At 41.3% G+C, this 18,507-nt stretch overlaps 1 protein-coding gene across 8 annotated transcripts in view; it reads right to left on the reverse strand.

Moving 5' to 3' along the window:
- Nucleotides 1-18,507, reverse strand: part of LRCH1 (leucine rich repeats and calponin homology domain containing 1) — a 221,492-nt gene that overhangs the window by 157,206 nt on the left and 45,779 nt on the right. The window lies entirely within an intron of this gene.

Raw genomic sequence — 18,507 nt, forward strand, 5'->3', positions numbered from 1 at the left:
GTTTGCTGCCTCCATTCCCCCCGGCACCTACATTAGGTATTTCTCCTAATGTTATCCCTCCCCAATCTCCCTACCCCCTGCTATCCCTCCCCTAGCCCCCACCCCCAACAGACCCCAGCGTGTGATGTTCCCCTCCCTGCATCCATGTGTTCTCATTGTTCAACACCCAGTTATGAGTGAGAACATGGGGTGTTTGATTTTCTTTTCTTGTGTCAGTTTGCTGAGAATGATGGTTTCCAGATTCATCCATGTCCCTGCAAAGGACATGAACTCATCCTTTTTTATGGTTGCATAGTATTCCACAGTGTATATGTGTCTCATTTTCTTTATCCAGTCTATCCTTGATGGGCATTTGGGTTTGTTCCAAGTCTTTGCTATTGTAAACAGTGCCACGATAAACATGCGTGTGCATGTATCTTTATAGGAGAACGATGTATAATCCTTTGGGTATATGCCCAGTAATGGGATTGCTGGGTCAAATGGCATTTCTAGTTCTAGATCCTTGAGGAATCGCCACAGTGTCTTCCACAATGGTTGAACTAATTTACATTCCCACCAACAGTGTAAAAGTGTTCCTGTCTCCACATCCTCTCTAGCATCTGTTGTCTCCAAATTTTTTAATGATCGCCATTCCAACTAACGTGAGATGGTATCTCAATGTGGTTTTGATTACATTTCTCTAATGACCAGTGATGATGAGCATTTTTTCACGGTTGTTGGCCGCATAAATGTCTCCTTTTGAAGAGTGTCTGTTCATATCCTTCTCCCACTTTTTGGCGGGGTTGTTTTTTAATGATAGTGACATTTAGTATGGAAAGAGTGTCTACTTTACCTCCTAGTACTGAAAGCCACATATTGACTACCATGGGAAATGGTGCCCTAGGCTCTTTTCCTCAGTTAGCTTTAGAGCAGTGCCCAATAACAGAAACATTATGTAAGCCACCTATATAATTTCAAATTTTATAGTAGTCACATTTTTAATAAGATAAAATTATGTTAATAATACATTTTATTTAATCTAATGTATCAAAAATATTATCTCAACAAATAATCAGCATTCTAAAATTACTTACTTTATATTATCCTGTTTAAATACTAAGTCTTTGGACTACATGTATTTTACACTTAGAGCATATCTCAACTTGGACATTAAATTTTTATTAGAAGTCCTTTATCATAAAATTTAGAGATGAAAAGGTAAGCTCACATATTCGAGTTGTTCCAATCATATATATGGACATCAATTTAAAAGTTTTGATTAAAACTAAATATAATTTGTACTTCAATTATTCTATCACCCTACCATCTGTCAAGTGTCTTTGAGCCAAATATGGCTATTGGCTATAGTACTGGGTACAATGGTGCTTGGACACCACCCTGCTGTTTTCCAGAAGAAGTAGTCAAGAACAGCCCAAGAAAGGAAGCTGTTGGACAGCTCAGGCCCAAATAATGTTACTCCAATGTGGGCAGCTGAGAACAGCAAACCCTCACTAGCATAAATTGATGCTGTTCAGTAGGAGCCCTGGAGGATCTGTGTGAGAGATCCATCTTACCATGTGAGAGCTGCAGAGGCGGCTCTCAGAAGGAAAACCAGGGCGGGGCGTGGTGGCTCAAGCCTGTAATCCCAGCACTTTGGGAGGCCGAGGCGGGTGGTTCACGGGGTTAAGAAATCGAGACCATCCAGGTCAACATGGTGAAACCCCGTCTCTACTAAAGATACAAAAAATTAGCTGGGCATGGTGGCGCATGCCTGTAATCCCAGCTACTCGGGAGGCTGAGGCAGGAGAATTGCCTGAACCCAGGAGGCGGAGGTTGCGGTGAGCCGAGATCGCGCCATTGCACTCCAGCCTGGGTAACAAGAGCGAAACTCCGCCTAAAAAAAAAAAAAAAAAAAAAAAAAAAAAATAAGGAAAACCAACTAGGGACACTAGGACCAGAATCTTACCCTAAAGCTTCCTAAAGCATGGTGTGATTACTGAGATGAAAAAAGTCTCAGGCCCCTAGGACCCAGCACCTCTAGAGCTGTTTCTAACTTTGGTTGTAAATTCCCTCCCAAATAACCTTTTAGAGTCACAGTCACCTCTTGAATACGCACGCTAGGAGGATCAGCAATTACTCTAATAAATTACATTCTGCATCATTTTTCCCAAGCCATTTCCAGTCACTCTTATAAATGCTGCTTACCTAAATTCCCTGCAGTGTAGTGGGTGGTGCAGAACATGCCAGACACATGTCTGAAAAGATACTGTGTCATCCCATGTTCATAGCTGCACAATTCACAACTGCAAAAATACGGAACCAGCACAAATGCCCATCAGTCAACAAGTAGATAAAGAAACTGTGACATATCTATCACAGAATACTACTCAGCCATATGAAGGAATGAAATAATGGCATTCACAGGGACCTGGATGGAACTGGAGACCACTGTTCTAAGTGAAGTAACTCAGGAATAAAAAACCAAACATCATATGTTCTCACTCATAAGTGGAAGCTAAGCTATGAGGACACCTATTCCCCAAAAACCTACTGAAATTTTTTTTTTAAATAGTGAAAAAAAGATATTATGTTATTTTTTGGGAGGAAGATTTGGGTTGATAACTTAAAATGTCACAAGTTTTTAAAGAAAAAAATATATAACTATACCATAATTTTCCCCAAATTAATTTTTTAAAAAGTGAATTATACAGCCTAAAAGAAGCAGAATAAATCAGCACTACCCTAGGAAGTCTGCCTTTGAACACAAAACAGGGAGCCAAAAAATGTATACAATCACATACAATTAAGCATTCAAATGCAAGTTAATCTAAATGATTAACTTCTACATACATTCAAAGGGAGACATCTTTTAGATTATCATTTCAAACTCTCTCCCAAATATTAATAAATCTTCAACAGAATTTAAAGTAAGGTCTAGAAAGTGAGCATTCCATTCCCTTCTCTTTCTTTTCATTTGCTCTTGATGGTGAAGGTGATGTACAGAACGAGGGCCCAGCTGCTGGCCATGAAAACGAGGGGAAAAAGAAAGTGGAGAAAGTAGCTCCTGGACACCTCGGACATTACAACGCACAAAGTGCAACCTTTTCTTCTTTATCCACATGCATTCCTTTATACAGACACTTATTTAAGGCTTCCAATGGGGCCCCTTCCCGCTCTTAGGCCACTGTGTGTGTCTGGCAGCCCCTGAGCCCAGGCTCCATCTGGTTCCCCTCTCTCATAGGCTCTAAGCTCTCTTTCCATGGACTTGCCATAGTTTGCTTTAGTTTACAGCTATAGATTTTTAAAAGTTACTTAATTATTGCTTGTTACTCCCTAGACTGTGGGTATCATGAGGGAGGGATGCCACTGTTGTGTTCATCCAGGAAGCACATTTCCTAACACACGCACCTCTACTCAGGGAGCGTTCAATACGTCTTTTGGTTGAATAAATTCGTTTGCTATTTGGTCAACAAATTTAAGACCTTTTTTCATTCTGAAATTTTAAAACTCTCTATGAGACCTTCCTTAAATAAAGCTTTAACTGTCAAAAAAAATCATTCTTAATTCTGAAATATTAAAACTTTCTATGTGACCTTCCTTAAATAAAGCTTTTAACCATCAAAAAAAAAAAATGTCAGTTGCTACATGTTTATAAAAACAGGTAATTTCTTTCCTTGTACCCTCACTGCCAGCATTATCAAAATGCAGTTTTCAGTCTTAGGAAAAAAATATTGTGCAACTGAATAGCAGTGGATATGAGTGGTACACAAGCTTGAAGAAAACTGATGTCCACATCTCGGCAGTGGAACTGTCGCTCCCTAAGAATGAAGAACATAGATGTTTTGTTCAAGGCAACAACCCTACCACTTTGTCCAGAACAATATTGCAAAATGGCAAAGGCACATGGGCCTCGTGCTTCAAACGCCCCAATGTGGAACAAGTGACGAAGAGGCCGAGCACAGCAGATGAGACGCTGCCTGTGATCACTCTGTGCAGAAAATGCTGACATGGTTTTAATTGTGGCAACAAGTTAAAGAACACAAATAGCTAACCTGAATTCAGTGAGCCTTTGTGGACATTAGGAAAATGCCTGGGCAGAGGCTGCTTATACCTGGTTCACTCAAGGGTGACATACAGCTTGGAAGGTCAATTACATGATAAATACATGCTTTCCCAACACGAGACGAGCAAGTGAGGGAAAAGCAAGTTCCTAACAGAGGAGTAAATTGTTTTCTGTCAATTTTGCTTAAAGGAGAATGTGTGCAGTGTATACTGCTGTAATTTCTAGAGAAATTTAAATTTCTGTAAAGTAACTTATGGAGTTGTTAATTACATTAAAAACAAATCTATTTTTAGAAACCCACTGCATTATATCAAAATCAGTCCAAGTTAAAAAGTTCACATTATTAACCTTTTAAGCAACAGATGAGCAAAAGTCACTAAATTTTAACGGTATCCTTTTGCACCTGAATTTCACCCTCTTAACTATAATAGGAAAAGAGGAAGAAGGGAGAGGGGGAAAGACACAGGTTGTACTAAAAACCCTCCAATCTGTAAACTTAGGAAGATTAACTTGGTTTCTTTTCCTGCAGAAGGGTGGATAATAAAAGCATGTCCATCAAATACTTGTTATTAAAAGACTGTATGACACTCTACTAAGCATTTATTTCTTTTTTCCAGAAATTACTCCAATTCTGTCTTATGGTCTTTTCCTCTCACTGAGTGGAAACACAAGTCAATGTTACCCCAAATGACACATGGCCCTGTCAGTGGAAACTATGATCAGCCACAGAAACACAGGGTGTTAAGTCTCTCTTTTGTTCCAAAGCAAATCAACTCTAATGATAAGAGTACCATCTTCCATCAGTGCACCACATCTGGAGGTCACACAAGAACAGGTCTGCACTTTTCTGCCCTGTGACTCGTGTGAATGCAAGGGATGGGGAATCAAACCTGAACCTGGACTAAGAGAGATAAATGTCCATTGGACCCCAAGTTCTGGTAACTCTGAAAGGGCATCTGTGACCTATGATGCCCTTCACAAATCCCTGACTTCCTGGATCGCACTCTGGGGTCAAGGTGCATCCTCTGCAGCTCCCAGCCTTCTGCTTTGATCAGAGAGTGATTCATCACCTGTAAACTCTGGCTATAAACTCCTATCTCCTGCAGCCATCCCACATCCTTCCCTGCCCTCAGTTCTGCTTCACACATGAATCAGTAATTATTAACTACAGAGAGATGAACAGACCCACTAAGCGCTGCAGATCCTTCCCAGGAGCTGAAGTTCTTCATTACAAAAGAAACCAGACATGTACATCTCCCCACTCCCTGCTGTCCCCCTCATTTGCCTGGAAGTTGCTCAACTGATTAATAGATGATAAATGACAATCATCTTCCTAAGATGTCTGAGCTCCTCAGCATTTATATTACCATTCAATGAAACAAATACTAGTGTTTAACATGCCAAATATAATATAAAATCAATGTGTGGAAACTGGAAATTTGAAAAGCAGGTGAGTAGGGGTTGGCACACAGCAAATGTCTGACTCTAACAATATAAATCAACAGTTTCGGCCAGGCGCAGTGTCTCGACTGTAATCCCAGCACTTTGGGAGGCCAAGTTTGGCAGATCACTTGAGGTCAGGAAGGAGTTCGAGACCAGCTTGGCCAACATGGTAAAACCCCATCTCTACTAAAAATATAAAAACTTGCTAGGCATAGTGATGGGTCCCTATAATCCCAGCTACTCAAGGAGGCTGAGGCACAAGAATCACTTGAACCTGGGAGGCGAAGGGTGCAGTGAACCAAGATCTCACCACTGCATTCCAGCCTGGGCAACAAAGTGAGACTGCCTCAGTGCATCCATCCATCCATCCATCCTCCATACATCCATCCAGGAACAGAGTTTCGGTCTTGGCTCCAGGAAAGTAATGGCTATGTCTTCCATGAGCATCTTTCCAGAGTTTGAAAAGGGTCTGGGGTTGTGCACACTGGAAGTACTCGAATAGAGTCAGTTAAAAGTTACTGAAATATGCAATTTTTTCTCTCATCTATTTTTTCTTAAGTACAGGTATATGTGTGAGTGTATGTGTTTGCAGAGTAAAGGAAGAGTCTTCTTTTGATCACTGGAGAATATATAGAAATCAAATTGTCCTTAGCACCTAGCACCATATGTGTACCTTTTCTCTTCTTTCAGGTCAAATATCTGGGGTACTCATACCTCAACAGGAATAAAGGGAACTACACATTTCTAATGCAAGTTATATTCATTCCTACGGCCACTATAATAAATAACCACAAAGCTGGTGGTCTAGAACAATACAAATTTATTATCTGACAGTTCTGGAAGTCAGAAGTCCAAACTGAGTCTCACTAGACTAGAACTCAGGTGATGGCAGAGCTGCATTCCCTTGGGAGGCTCACTTCTCACCTTTTCCAGCCTCGGGGCTGCCCCCATTCCTTGGCTGGTGTCCCTGCATCACTCCAAACCCTGTACCTGTCCCGTCCTCTATCCTCCTCTCTGTCTCTAATAATGTGCCTTATAGTTACGTGGAGCATACTGGGCAAGTCCAAGATAATCCTTCCATCTCAAGATCCTTAGCTCAATGACATCTGCAAGGTCTTTTTTGTCATGGTAAAGCAACATATTCGCAGGTTCCAAAGATTATGGCTTGGACATTTTTGGGGGGTAATTATTCAATCTACCACACTCATGAATTACATTTCACTGTTATTAATAGAGCCCATGATATTTGAAATTTTCATTCAAATAAAAATATGCCTTCAGCCTACTTACGGACAAGATTAGATAGAAGTCTTTTTGATTCATTATTCTCCATCATATGACCTTAAATATCCCAAACCCCATTTCTCTGCCTCAGTTACTCCACATCGAAACCATTAGTCCCAGAAATGTTAAGCAAGACAGGTGGAATGTAATGCCTTCTAACACTTTAGATATTTGGAAACATTAACATGTATTATATATATTAGCAGTTTCTTACATTCCTGGAATCACTCAGCAGACAGTCTCAACTATCAAGACAAATCTGAAATCCATCAAGGAAAAAGCAATGGCAAATAATCCAGCACAGATGCCCTTCAGCAAATATTTACATTTGGGCACCTACTAAGTGCATAGCTCAGCACTTGACACCGTGGGGGAGACGATATAATGGAGAAATATGCCCAGTAGAAGACAAAAAATATGCAGAGAAGAAAAAACAAGTGTTAAGTGCTATACTGGAAACACACACACACACACACAGACACACTGCTTTAGAGTCTGAGGTGAAGGAGAGCTGTTCTCAGAGTCAGACTTCAGAGTCTATTCAGGGAATGACATCACTGCAAAGGTGGCACTTGGGCTTGATTTGCAACATAGGTAGAATTTTGCTACAGAACCTTTCCAATTAACAGAAAGACAATGAAGTTCAAGCATGGCAGCTCATGTCTGTAAACCCACCACTTTGGGAGACTGAAGGGAGCAAATCACCTGAGGTCAGGAGTTCGAGACCAGCCTGACCAACATGGTGAAACCCCATCTCTACTAAAAACCCCGTCTCTACAAAAATTAGCTGGGCATGGTGGCAGGTGCCTGTGGTCCCAGCTATTCGGGAGGCCGAGGCAGGAAAATTGCATGAACCCAGGGGGTGAAGGCTGCAGTGAGGCAAGACTGCACCACTGCATTCCAGCCCAGGATAGAGAGCGAGACTCTGTCTCATTAAAAAAAAAGAAAGAAAGAAAGAGGAGAAGGAGAAGGAAGAAGAGGAGAAAGACGGAGGAGGAGGAAGGAAAAGGAAGAAGGAGGGAGGGAAGAGGAACAAGGAGGAGGAGGAGGAGGAGGAAAAGAAGAAGAAATGAATAAGTAAATCATGGTCCCAGGGCAAGAAAGTTCTCACTCAATCTATTTACTCATTACTTACATACAAGGTATTTCCAAATAGAAGACTTGTTTCTATCTATAATAAGATCTAGTCTTTGTTTGTAATAATCCAAAATTACACAAAAGCACGAAAATAAAGTAAAAACTCAGCCTCACAAAAAAGGTATCTACTCTTTTGATATCTCTCTTTGACAACACTCACAAAACAGACCCCTTCCAATAGGTTTGCGTAAGTGGCTTTTAGGTTCACCACAAAATACATGGCAGCAAAGTGAGCCTGGGAAGGTGTCCTGTGTTTCCTCGGATTCTGTATTTGGCTATTCGGTATCCATCCATTACAGGACAAGTTAACAGGCAAGTGGTTTCCATCTCTCCTGTGATCTAGCTGAGCCACCTCCTTATCTAACTCTCAGCTACCCAGTCCACATTTCCCCTGCCCTAAATCCCTCTGACCATCCCAACCCCTAGCCAACCCCAGGCTGATTCCTCTGCTCTGCCTTGCCTTTTCTATAGAAACCCAGTAAAGGATCTGGCCTCAGCTTTCCCCTGACTCCTGTCTCTTCCTCTTTACCAAAACAGATGCTTCTCCTCCTGGCCCCCTCTTCTCTTAGAAAATGTAAGTAATAAAAAAAACTTCTTTCCGCCAGGTGCACTGGTTCAAACCTGTAAACCCAGCATGTCTGCCAAGGCAGGTGGATCACTTGAGGTCAGGAGTTCAAGACCAGCCTGGCCAACATGGTAAAAACCCATCTCTACTAAAAATAGAAAAATTAGCTAAGCGTAGTGGCTCACGCCTGTAATTCCAGCTACTTAGAAGGCTGAGACAGGAGAATCACTTGAACCTGGGAGACAGAGGCTGCAGGCAGCCAACATGGTGCCACTATAATTCAGCCTGGGCAACAGAGTAAGACACTGTCTCAAAAACAAAACAAAACAAACAAACAAACAAAACTTCTTTCAATGGCATTGTCCTCACTGTGTCGTCACTCAGTCATCTCTAGAAGTTAAAATCCTATAGGTACAAACAAGACAGAATGGGGGAAATGCTATAAATATCACCTCTGAAAATAGCAAAAAGTGACAAAAGACAACGAGGAAGGATACCAAAAAGCTCCCCAGGCACTCAGGAGTCTTGCCATGTGGGAGTGTTAATGTAACTAAGGGCAGGTCGTGAATTAAACCACAATGACCCATGTTCACAAAACAGTGTTGATAACAATGAGATTGAGAAAAGGTCAAACTGTGTTCTACACAGTCAAGGTAAGATTTCAGAAGGTTAAGTACTTTAGAACGACTTTCACATACATACCAAAAAGGTTAAATCTGGAATTTGAGCATTTAAAGAATATTTCAATGATCTGAAATGTTAAATCATCCTGAGTGCTTTTCCTCAATAGTCTGGGAAAAGCTGTGCCCTGGAGTCAGGCAAAACGGGTCCTAACTCACTGTGTGACGCTGGAGAAGTCACTTCCTGTCTCTGAGTCTCCATTTCCTCTAATGAGAAAAGAATACTGAACCCGACAACATCTGAGATGCCTTCCAGCTCTGACATCTTATCTTTCATAAGTAAACTGTCATTAGTAACCTAGAATGTGAATTCTAATCACATATTTCAGCCACTATCACAAATTATAGGTTTGTTTTTGCCTCTTAACCAGAAATGTAACGTTTTTTAGAAAGAAAACTGAAAGACAAAAGAAAACCCGAAAGTCAAAACTATTCGAATCTCTCCTTAAGGAATTTATCTCATGAAGAAATACCCAACCTCTCCCTATCAGGATGTTTGAAACCCCAGTCAAGAATGACCAACAAAAATATTTACAAGCACATGAGAAGAAAATACATGCTTATGATCATTTTTAGAAAGAAGAAGAAAAATGAGGTGGAGGAAGGGGAAGGATGGGAAGGAGGAGGGGGAGGGGGGGAGGAGGGAAGGAGGGGGAGGAGTCCTCTCATCTTCAGCACATATACAGTATTCTGTGGGCCTCTAAACAGAAAATTATCCAGAATTGTTTGTGCCTCTGCTCTGGCAGGACACAAGTAAGTTTTCAAAGTGGATATGAACGGATAAAAGGCACAAGGCTTCTTTCTGTAAGATAAATATATAAAGTAGCATGGAAAGAACACATTATTGTTCAAGAGTCAGGAAGCTCTGGAGCCCAGCCCAGGAAAACACTCTGCAACCTAAGGTGTGCCCTTCCAAGTCTTGGTCTGTTTATAAAGGACTCAAGAGATAATTCCAGACATGTGTGATTTCATGTCAATCCAACTTTCCTGAGAGAAAACATGTTCAAACTCAGAATAGTTAAGATTTGGAAAGGACAGGTGACGATTATTTCAATACACTTTTCAGTACTGCTGCATGTAAGAAAGCAGATGCCTGCTGGCTGGCCTCGCCATGTGGAGGGATTAATGGGTCAATTTCTTGAGGAAATAGCACCATGACATAAGTGGCCGTCACTTAGCCAGGCATCAATCAGATGGACTTTTCTCATCTATCTGAGCTTTTGTTCATTATACCTTAGGCCATATCAGAAACATAGCTGAGAACACTCTCCGATGCCTCGGTTTCTCTCACCAAAGCATCAGGAATAGAAGAGTGTGTGTATCGCTATGTTGACAATGTTACTACATTGAAGGATTGAAAACTCAGTGGATAGTGTTGTGATGAGATAAATGACCTAAAATTGCTTATGCTCTAAGCTCACCTACTTCAAAGCATTTCATAAATACCTGTCAAACTTTTCTGGCACATCTCATTCCTTGGATAATGAAAAAAGAAACAAAAGGATAAACCTTTAAGACATCAGAGGCTCAGGGCAGAACAAGACGGACAAGACCTCAGTTCTGCCTGCCCTGCTCCAGATACAATTTCATGTTTATTCCGTATCATAGGGCAGAAAGCAAACAACTGAAAATTAAAATCACACTCTCATTAAATAAACTGTTCCAGGACTCTGGCCCAGTGTGTTCCTTCAAAATCAATATATTCTGCTGCCTGAAGCCATCCCCATTGTCCTATTCTGAGTGACTACAGGGAGAAAGCACAGGGCCCCAGACCCAGGGAACAAGGCTGCTATGCTGCAGCCACTTCTGTCACCCACAAGAAGCCATCTAAGGCTCTGAGACCTCTCCTCTGGCCACATCCAAGGCCCTCCTCACCAACCCTACCCCGGTTAGGGTTGCCAGATAAAATACAGGATGCCCAGTTAGATCAGAATTTCAGATAATTAACGATCATTTAGTATAAGTTATGTTCAAAATACTGCATGGGACATGTTTACAGCCAAAAAAAATTGTTTATATGAAATTCATATTTAACCAAGTGTCTTGTATTTTTATTTGCTACATCTGGCAACTCTACCCCCTCATTCTTTCAATACTCCTCCAAAGTATTCTATGATACAAGGAGAAAAATTAATTCTGGCACAAAAACAATTGGAAGGTGAGGAAGAATTGACAAGCTAATTTCAAAAGAAAAAGTTTGGCCACACATAGTGGCTCATACCCATAATAACAACATTTTGGAAGGCCAAGGCAGGAGGATTGCTTGAGGCCAGGCATTCAAGACCAGCTTGGGCAATATCATAAGACCCTATCTCTACAAAAAATAAAAAATTAGCCAGGTATGGTGGCATAAGCCTATAGTCTTAGCTACTCAGGAGGCTGGGGTGAGAGGATCGCTTGAGCCCAGGAGGTTGAGGCTCCAATAAGCCAACATCAGGCCCCTGCATTCTAGCCTGGGTGACAGAGACAGACTCTCATTGCTTAAAAAAAAAAAAAAAAAAAAAAAAGTCTGCCGGGCGCGATGGCTCACATCTGTAATCCCAGCACTTTGGGAGGCCGAGGCGGGTGGATCAGGAGGTCAAGAGATCGAGACCATCCTGGTCAACATGGTGAAACCCCGTCTCTACTAAAAATACAAAAAATTAGCTGGGCATGGTGGCGCATGCCTGTAATCCCAGCTACTCAGGAGGCTGAGGCAGGAGAATTGCCTGAACCCAGGAGGCGGAGGTTGCAGTGAGCCGAGATTGCACCATTGCACTCCAGCCTGGGTAACAAGAGCGAAACTGCCTCTCAAAAAAAAAGAGTCAACAACGGCAAAGGCAAATGATTTTAGAGAATACTGGAGTAACCAACAAAAATAATGTTTGTCACCGAAATTAAATGGTATAGCATTGTTATTTGAAACTAAGAAGTCATTAACGTTCTACAGGACCTAACTTCTTCACATAGTACTCTGAATATTCAAGTATCCGATTAGAAAGGTGAAGGTCAATTCAAAATTGCTTTTAAACAGCAAGTTTAAAACTACCAATGAGTAAAATGGTTTCTAATACTATTGACTTGGTCATCTAGGGTAGTTGTAATTTTAAAATGTATTGCTGCATTCAGTGTTAGCTCCCCCAGTTATCCACTTAATTACTGGCTTTAGTGACATAGAGGAATCCTCCCTAGATTATTTTCTAATGTACACAGAACCTCAGCGACACCAGCTTTGGAAACAACCCATTTGGGTTATGTAAGGAGGGCAGCTGACAGAAAGAGAATGGGGCTGACAGAGATTTCAAGGAAGACTTGAATCAGGGTCAGGAGGAGGAAACTGGCCGGTTTCCAGCACCTCAGATCCACAGTGCAGCTCTGCTCTCCCCAGTGATCAGACACGCCCATGCCCAGAACACAGGGCCACGCCAAGAAGAAATAAACTAGACGCCCTCGTATCTCTGCTCCATGCATACAGTGAAGAAGAATTAGCCTTCTCCTCCCTAGATCATAGGGAGACACAAAATTATTTACAAGATGAAGGCACAGGATGCAGATATCTTACTATAAAGATACAGCCTTTATTTGGCAAGAAATTAGTTATTTGTTTATTTACATGTATGTATTTATTAATTTATTTATTGACAGGGTCTTGCTCTGTTACCTGGGCAGGAGCACAGTGGCACGACCATGGCTCACTGCAGCATTGACCTCCAGGGCTCAGCTGATCCTCCCACCTCAGCCTCTTCAGTAGCTGGGACTACAGGCATACACCATCACACCCAGCTAATTTTTGTATTTTTTGTAGAGACAGGGTTTTACTATGTTGCCCAATCTGGCCCCAAACTCCTGGGCTCAAGCAATCCACCCACCTCAGCCTCCCAAAGTATAGGGATTATAGGCATGAGCCCTTGCACCCAGCCTCTATTTCATTTTAAAGCATTAATGCCCTTCAATTAGGAAATAATAATAATAATGTTGAGCACTTTCTGGGTACAAGCCATTGTGCTAAGAGCTTTGCATAAATGTATCTCAGTCAAGCCGCACCATATCCCTATAAGTTTTTTTAAATCCCCTGTTTAATTTCATAGTTAGGCTGAATATGCAAGAAGTTAAATAGCTTGTCCTAGACTGCAGACACGGTAAACAGCAGGGGAATGATTTAGATCCACTGCAGACTGACCCAAAAGCCATGTTCTTCACCCTGAATGTATTACTCGTCCCCAGTTAAGCACGTATTCTGGGTGGTGATCATGACACAGTATGCAGAAGCATAAACTATTCCAGGGAACTCGCTTAAATTTCTCTGGCCTTCAGTTATACAGTGAAGCTACATCTTCAGATATCTTTCTAATGTCCAAATATGCAAGCTCTATCGAAGCGGAACCAAAAATTCCTCAGGGTCAGCTATACATAGTCGCATTTAATCTACTTGACACCTCTGAGGCTTAGAGAGGTTAAGTGGCTTCCTTAAGGTTACCAGGCTAGAATGGAAAGAGATGAGATTCAAATTCTGATCTTTCAAATCCATGTCCCGGAAGTCTCCTTTAAACCATAGCTGGATCTATGATCTTTAATTTATATGACAATGTTGCAAGCCAGTAGACATAAAAACATTCAGATTACAAATCCAACTACAGAACACAAGCTATTAAGTCTTAGGTTTATTAAACAAGCTCTTTTCTCCTAATAAAGAGAAAGCAGCTACAGAGTCCAACCCAGTCACTGAATATCAAGAGTTCGACAGTGGCGCAGGTGCTGTGATGCAAACCTATGTCTCTAACACCCCAGGCACTGCAACTCCATAGCCCCCTACAAAAAGCAACCTGGTCCTACAGAATCACAACTGGGTAAAAAGAAACCCAACAGAGCAAGGCTCGGAAGGTGATTGGGCAGTGGGCCACTTAAACATTGCTATGGAAATACAATTAGTCTTATTAACCTAAGATGTAATTCATTTAGGGTTTTGTGATACTTCAGCAGGAGCTGAGCCCCATCTGGATTTAAAAGGATTTGATGAAAAAAATTTAGATTACGAGAGGACACTAAACTAACCTCAGGAGACCAGTCGCTTAACCATTTATTTTTTTTGAGACAGAGTCTTCCTCTGTTGCCAGGCTATAGTGCAGTGGCATGATCTTGGCTCACTGCAACCCCCACCTCCCAGGTTCAAGCAATTCTCTTGCCTCAGCCTCTGAAGTAGCTGGGACTACAGGCATGTGCCAGCTAGGCTTTTACTGGAGACAAAGTTTCACCATGTTGGCCAGGATGGTCTCGATCTCCTGACCTTCTGATCCACCCACCTCGGCCTCCCAAAGTGCTGGGATTACGGGAATGAGCCACCACGTCTGGCCCACTTAACCTTTTAAAAGCACCTATGTACCTATGTTGAATTAACTAATGACCATTCTCCTCTATTCATTAAGGTAACTTTTTTTAAAAAATGTAATTTTATTTTTCCTTCATTTAAAGAATCTTTTCCTGCAATTCGCCTCAAACATAAGCTCTTACACATAGACAGTCTCACCCTCTAAGCAAGTTGCCCCTCAGATCATTCCACACAGTCTGCACATCTCTTTCTGTATATACTATGCTGTTTTCCACGGGGAGGAGAAGAGGGACAGTGAGGAGAGGACCAGAGCCAATACTGATAAATATTCTCCACACAAGGCATCATAGAAAGAAATACGAGACCTGTATTGTATTGAGGAATAAAGAGAAAAACAAGACTGGCCCCTGTCCTCAAAGCATCCATGAGGTAGGTGATATTTTGCTAGTCTAAGTGACAATGGAGACCAGAGGGCCTGAGCCTTTTAATGGACAGGGTGGGTTGACTTGTGATTCCCATGCTGCTGACTTCCTCCGTGAATGCCTCCAAATCCCCAAAGTATAGATCTGATGCTATGGAACATTCAACCTGCTCTGCAAGCCCCATTTCCCAAGGAGCAGCTGCCTGTAAAGGTAAAACTAATGCACAACCAGAGCTGTCATGACTTCGACAATCAAACTGCTAACAGAACCACACAGCAATAGGCCATCAGTCATGAGCAGAAAAGCTGATTGTCGCTAAAGAGCATGAACGACAAAGTTCTGGGATCCCAGTGTTCCGTGTGTGTTAAACTGCATGACAAAATAATGTAAGTCATAAAATCAATTCAATAAACAGTATTTTATGTAAGTTCAATGGAAACACAGATCCTTAAGGGTAACTGTAAACATCTGTAACTTGCAACAAATACTTCAGGTTGTGTGTGTGTGTGTGTGTGTGTGTGTGTGTGTGTAAAACTGGTCAGGATGTAAAAAACTGTAAAACATATTTCTTACTGGGTGTCATAATTTTAAAAGTTTGGAAAATGCTGTCCTAGGCTCGGTAGTAAATTTAGTTTTGAATAACTGCAGCCAAAAGGAACAGCAGTTAGGACTGTGACCCAAGGAAAGGCAAACAAAAGTGAATAAAAATAAATACTTCCTTAGAAGGACTGACCATACGGTTCACAGTCTTGACCCTAACTCTGTTATTCTTGGCTTGAAACCATCCAACCATCTGAGAAAACGACTGCAAAACACCTGAAAGATTTCAAGTGCAGGTGTCTGGAAGGCACACACCAAAAAAGCAAATAACGTCAGGTTCTGAAAGACAGGAAGCCACCGTTCCCAAACCATAAAGACTGCGTGAATAAAAATGTTTACACTACTATGTTAAAAAGCCTAGCAAGAAGACGCTGTGCACGACAGGCCTGAAGGCGGCCCCTGAAACACTGCAGAGACAATGTCACACAGACAATGCCTTGGGGTGGGAAAATCAAATAGGAGCACTGTCTTGTAAAGGACTGGCACATTAACTGAAATTGTCTTTTTAATCAACTAATATGCACTTTGGGATATCTAAAACAAATATCGTTTTTTTTTTTTTGAGAAGGAGTCTCACTCTGTCACCAGGCTGGAGTGCAGTGGCGCAATCTCGGCTCACTGCAATCTCCACCCACCTCCCCCCATCCCACCACCGCGTTCAAGCTATTCTGCTGCCTCAGCCTGCCGAGTAGCTGGGATTGCAGGTGTGCGCCACCACACTCAGCTAATTTTTGTATTTTTAGTATAGATAGGGTTTCGCGATGTTGGCTAGGCTGGTCTCGAACTCCTGACCTCAGGTGATCTACCACCTCAGCCTCACAAACTGCTAGGATTACAGGCGCGAGCCACCATGCCTGGCCAAATATCTTTATTTTTGAAAGGGCTAAATTAACACGAGAGAGAGGTAACACAATTTACCCTACATCTTTTCCAATCCCATTACATATCTCCACAACAAATAACATGAACTGTCTTCATGGTCACTGATTCATTCATTTAACAAAAATGAATTGAGTCCCTACTAGGCTGTGGCCACAGTTCTAAGGTAACATAAGGCAAATTGATTCTATATGATTTGTTTCTACCTACATAATCGAGGGACTAGAAACATGGAAAATACAAATATTTCTAAAACAAAACTACTACTAATAAATACTACTAAATAAAGTTTACTAATAAAACTATCACAGAGGCCAAAATTTCTTGACATTGTCAGTAATCTTCAACAATGTTATTTAGCTATAAAGAAAGTAACTAATGTTGGCAAGAATGTGCCGAAATTGGAACCCCTGTGCACTGTGGGTAGGAATGTAAAATGGTGGAACCGCCATGGAAAATAGTATGGCAGAGCCTCAAAAAATTCAAAATAAAATCTGATCTAGCAATTCTACTTCTGGGCATACAAAAAAAATTGAAAGGAGGGTCTCAAAAAGGTATTTGCAAACCCACGTTCATAGCAGCATTATTCACAATAGCCAAAGGGCGGAAGCAACCCAAATGTGCATTGACATTAGAATGGATAAACAAAATGTGATGTATACATAAAAGTAAATATTAATCAGCCTTAAAAAGGAAAGAAATTCTGACCCCTGCTACAATATGAATGGACCTTAAGGACATTATATAATACTAAGTAAAATCAGCCAGTACTAAAAAGACAAATACTGTATACCTCTACTTATATAAGATACCTAGGGTAGTCACATTCATGGACAGAAAACAATGCTAATTTCCAGGGGCTGAGCTGGAGAGGGAGAGATGAGGAGTCATTTAATGGTACAGAGTTTCCGTTTTGCAAGATGAGAAGAGCTCTGGAGACTGCAACAACGTGAATACGTAACTGCACACTTAAAAACAGTCAAGATGGTAAATGTTATGTGTGTTTTACAATTATGCAATATACATATTATATCAGACAGTGTTTAGCTCTGGGGTTTTTACAATACAGAGTGTTGCCTATGGTTCTGGAAGGCACAGAACAACTTTTCAAGGGTCCTGTGTGAGCTGAACCCAGGCTTCACAGCAGCCTAAGCACTTCCCTTACTAAAAGCCCATCCCGGAAGTTATGACTCTTTAATTCATTGTCTAACCAAATAGCCTTGCAAACCCATTTCCTCAAGGCTATTTCGCTTGTTTTTTTTTTTTTTGTTTTTTTTTTAGTGGTGAAACTACAAAAGAAAAAGTTATAGAAAGTATAGAAAGATGGACAACTTTTTCCCTTAAATTCATTGAAATTAAATTTTTTTTTTACCCTGTAGAATGTTATCTTGAAATTGAATTGTTTTCTCTTGAACCTGCAGAATATCAGGCACACAAATGTAAAAGTTCTACAAATCTGCAAGGGCCTTTTCCCCCAGACAAGCAAGTTCCTCTGTTGCCTATTTTTATACCCACTGTATACTAAACTGGGGCACCCCGGCTGCAAGAGAGCCAGGCGAAACTGCCCCAGGGCTGCTCAAAAGAGGCCATTTTGCACATCAAGAAATAGTGCTGTTTCTGGAACTTCTGCAGGAAAGAGTACACTATATGCCAGTTTACTCAGAAAACGCCTCAGAAACCGTGGGGTTTTAACTTCATTGTCATTTTACAGGTGCCTGCCACCAAGCCCAGCTAATTTTTGTATTTTTAGGAGAGACAGGATTTCACCATGCTGGCCAGGCTAGTCTTGAACTCCTGACCTCAGGTGATCTGCCTGCCTCGGCATCCCAAAATACTGGGATTACAGGTGTGAGCCACCACGCCCAGCCCACATAGTGATCCTTGTTATTCATGATGGCAGTTCTGTCTATAAAGTTGCCTTGAACACTCCCATAGGAAATACTAATCCTTAGCTTCCAGGGGAAACACAGGGTTATGTTCCTACAAGCCTCTGGTCACAAAATTTTCATCAACCTCTTATAAACAAAATTTTCACAGCCATATAACTTCGTTTTGTGTGTGTTTTTAAAAAATGCCTTATTTGATCTAAATTGTTGGTTCATTCACACTAAACTCACAGCCAACAGCACTATAGCCCATGCTTGAAGAAA

Source organism: Callithrix jacchus, chromosome 1 (genome assembly GCF_049354715.1).
Source record: "Callithrix jacchus isolate 240 chromosome 1, calJac240_pri, whole genome shotgun sequence".
In the NCBI taxonomy this organism is placed as follows: domain Eukaryota; kingdom Metazoa; phylum Chordata; class Mammalia; order Primates; family Cebidae; genus Callithrix; species Callithrix jacchus.